The 4367-nt window shown below is 29.5% G+C and overlaps 1 non-coding gene across 1 annotated transcript; it reads left to right on the forward strand.

Annotated features, from left to right (window-relative positions):
* Nucleotides 1-3290: 3290 nt before the first annotated feature.
* Nucleotides 3291-3364, forward strand: TRNAW-CCA (transfer RNA tryptophan (anticodon CCA)). The gene has a single exon. It is a non-coding gene; the product is annotated as a tRNA-Trp (tRNA).
* Nucleotides 3365-4367: the final 1003 nt, after the last annotated feature.

Here is a 4367-nt window from a genome sequence, read left to right on the forward strand (position 1 = left end):
TTTTTACTCTATCTTACTTTACATTTTAAAATAAAATCTCTAAGAGTTAATCTATTAATATATTATATATAATTAATATAGGCTATAAATAAGGAATATAGAATATATAAATAAGGAATATAGAATATAAGTAATTCACGGTTAGGATAGATCTAAACCTGCTCATTATACAAAAATATAGATATATATAGTACGACTTACCATGCCAACTATGAAACAACTTATTAGAAACACAAGACAGCCAATCCGAAACGTCACAAAATCCCCAGCTCTTCGGGGATGCCCTCAACGTCGAGGAACGTGTACCAGGGTGTATGTGCGACTTGTTCAGCTTAAATACTAAGAAAAAACAAATTAAAATTTTTCAGTATTGGTAATCAGTTAAGATAGTGTGAATGCAAAAACTACATTCACACTATCTTAACTTAATATATAATTCTTTTCTATATAATTATATAATTCTTTACATTCTTCTATCTTGTATAAAATTTATGGTTTCGATTGGTGCAAAACCAATAATACACATTTGCAATTTCATATGAGAAGGACTTTCCCATCGGTAACAAAAAAAAGTTACCCGTTAAGCGGAGAAAATACTATTTCAACTAAAAATAAAGTATGTCCTTAATGAATGTATTTTGATGGATTTTGTAAGAATGGAATAAGAGGATCAGCTACCCAGCAAATTTTCATAATTAAATATCGTTACTATATAATTAGATTTGGTTGTGAAAAAACCTACTTACTACATATTGCATGGGTAGAGCCACAGAGTGTGAACTGTACAAGTTAACAATAACATTCATTAAATGAATCAAAAATGAAAATAAAAAGGCTCCGGTGTATAGAGAGGACCTGGTCATTTCTAAAAAAAATCATAGAAACAAAGGAACCCACCAATTCATTATAAAAATATGTGTCCTATTTCATTTACTATTTTTATTTTATTTGATATCTAGTATCTATACAATTTCTGATTTTGAGGTTAAATGTTTAATATAAAAAATCGTGGTTGGGGCGGTTATAGTAGCAAGAGCCGTTGGAATTTTTTTTTATACATCGGAAGAATCCATTTTTGTTATTTATAGACTAGGAAGAAAAAAAGATTAACTGAAAAATTAAAAAGTTATTCCTGAAAATATCATTTATTAAATGACCAGAATTAAACGAGGATATATAGCTCACAAACGGAGGACAAAAATTCGTTTATTCGTATCAAGTTTTCGCGGAGCTCATTCAAGACTTACCCGAACTATTACTCAACAGAAATTGAAAGCTTTAGTTTCGGCTCATCGGGATAGAGATAGGAAAAAAAGAGATTTTCGTGGTTTATGGATTAGTCGAATAAATGCAGTAATTCGCGAGAATCAAAAAGTATCTTATATTTATAATAATTTAATGAATAGTCTATACACCAAGCAATTGCTTCTTAATCGTAAAATAGTTGCACAAATTGCTATATTAAAAGAGAATTGTCTTTTTATGATTGCCGATAATATCATAAAAACTTAAAACCCCTTATTTACTGCAGGAAGGTATAGACTAGAAATTTGTTTATTTTGATAGCTTTATCATACGATAAAGCTATCAAAATAAACAACCATGCTTAAAAAATTATTCTTCCTTACCTATTATCTTTTTTATTCCAACAAAAAAATCAAATGGAATTATCCTAATTTTGAACAAAACATCAATCCATGTTTAATTCGAATCTAAATTCAAATTGGATTTCGAATTTTTAATTTCTATTTTTTTTTCTTAAAGGTGTAATTTTAGCAGTCGACTCGCTTTTTTCAAATTGTTTTTTGTTATTAAGAAAAGGTAACGAAGATAAAATACGAGCTTGTTTTATAGCAACAGTAATTAATCGTTGTTGTTTTAAGGTCAATCTATTTACACGTCTAGATAATATTTTTCCTTGTTCACTAATAAATCGACAAATTAAACCCATGTTTTTATAATCAATTCGGTCCCCCGATTGAATCGGGGGCAAACGTCTACGAAAAGATCGCTTGGATTTAATAAAGAGTCGCTTAGGTTTTTCCATAGTTTATTTATTCCTATTCCAAAAATAACATTGATTTAAATAAATATAATTATAATAAAGGATTTGTATTTTTTTTCTTCTTTAGCATATGTTGTTATATAACGACGGGGACATCATTTTCTCAATTCCAATCGACTAGGCGTATTGTGTCGATTCTTGTTAGTAATCTATCTAGAAATACCGCTTTATTCCTTATTTAGACTCTATTTATCACAACCAGTACCTTCCAAAAGAACACTTACTCGGATATCTTTACCCTTGGACATGACCCTCCTTTGGGTTTTTAATTCACTTATAACTCTTTTCGGATTCGAATCTAAGAATCTAAGAAAAAGATGAAAACAACTAAGATAAGATAAAAAAGAAGAATTCGAAAAATTATGAAAGATTTCGTTCCAATTTAATTGAATCTAGTACAAAAAAGATAGTACAAAAAGAATACAAGGATCTGTAACTATATTTCGTTTCAAATTGCCAGTATTTTCGTTTTTTTAAATTATTTTTTATGATATTGTTGCCCCAACCTATGGATTTCTGCTTTCACTTTCTTTTTCATAGGAATTGAATTAATAATTCAATTCCATTGAAGCCTGGACCAGATCCCGATCCCGAGTGTCACTCCGAATTTCAATGAGGCCAATTTAATCTTTCGTCTTTATCTTTCCTAAAAAAAAAGAAGAGTAGGTTAATTACACATATTTAATATATAATTGGACCTTTCATCTTCTTCACCCCTTCCCGTGTCAATAACTAAAATTAAAAAAAGGGGAATATCAATGCATCTGGAAAAAAACGATTGATCTCTATCAATAGACCCGCCAAAGCCCCGAACCATAAAGTACTTACTACTGGTGCCACGGAAAGATATGTTTTTAGATCTCGCATTTCAAATCCTCCTTTCTTTTTATTATTTAAGTATTTTTTCTCTGTTGATATATATCAACAGAGAAAAATGTGGAAAACAAGACAAAGATTCTTTACAATAACACTATAAACAAATGGAAAAGGGATGTAGCGCAGCTTGGTAGCGCGTTTGTTTTGGGTACAAAATGTCACGGGTTCAAATCCTGTCATCCCTTTCCCTAACAATTACTTATTCTATGATATTCCGTATTCTATAATATTGCATATTCTATGAGATGAGCAATAAACCAGGAACCTGTGAAGACGAATTCCAATTGAACATACATACTGAATATCTATATGCAAAATGGATTTGGATCATATAATTTATGAAAACAAAACGCTCTTAGTTCAGTTCGGCAGAACGCGGGTCTCCAAAACCCGATGTCGTAGGTTCAAATCCTACAGAGCGTGATTCTAGTATTATTCACCTGATAATTACACTGAAATAATTGAACATTCAAAAGAAAGTCTGAATTTTATCCTTGTCGATTAGGATTAAACTAAATAAATAGGGAATCACAAAAAAAGAGACATTAATGAATCAAAGATCCAACTGATCACCTCGTCGGTATTGTAAATATGCAGTTACAAATAATCCAGCCAAAGTAATAGGAATTAAACTTAACACGATTCCAAATAGAAAACTTCAATCATTTTTATTTGTTCGAAAAGTAAAAAGAAAGGTAATATAATATCTAGCCTTAAACATAAATCTGTATTGATCATAAATCTCAATGATCGAGAATTGTAAATTGACATAGTAAGAAATTCTAGAATGTCTTATACCAAAATTTACTATTCCTCTCAAAATTACAAATCAAATAAGTCGTATTTTACTAAGACCAATAAATAGAGACGAGGTTATAATTAAAACCGATAGTAAAAAACCGAAATAACTAGTGATAGTGGGCATATAGAAACTAAATGAAATATGTTCGTTCTTTTTAAGAATAATAATTGTGGAATAAAAAACCCCAGAATTTTACTTGTTTCTAAAGTAATTTTCATCAACTGGTGCTACTGAAATGTAAACCTTTAGGGGGAATTCATCCAATTGCTTCCAGCTTTAAAAAAAAGATCTATAATATTTTTCCCTACTTACCGCCGTATCTAAAAAATCTTGTTTTTTTGAACATAAAGAAATAAAGAAGCCATTGCAATTGCCGGAAATACTAGACCCACTAAAGGAACAAAAATGGAAGGAAAGTTTATCATAAATAAGGGTACCTCGATTTACTATTTGTACTATATCTATTTTTATTTTTGTCGATTTTTATTCTTATTTTTATTAAAAAAGACAGTCTATAATCACTATAATTCCTATATCTTTATACTTAGTATATAGGAATTCTAGTGATTATAGCTAAGCCGATATATATCAGAATATACCCTTTTATGATTCTTAGTATTTTTT

This window comes from Vigna unguiculata, chromosome 10 (assembly GCF_037176805.1).
Source record: "Vigna unguiculata cultivar grain cowpea cultivar isolate G323 ecotype 2 chromosome 10, ASM3717680v1, whole genome shotgun sequence".
Taxonomy (NCBI): domain Eukaryota; kingdom Viridiplantae; phylum Streptophyta; class Magnoliopsida; order Fabales; family Fabaceae; genus Vigna; species Vigna unguiculata.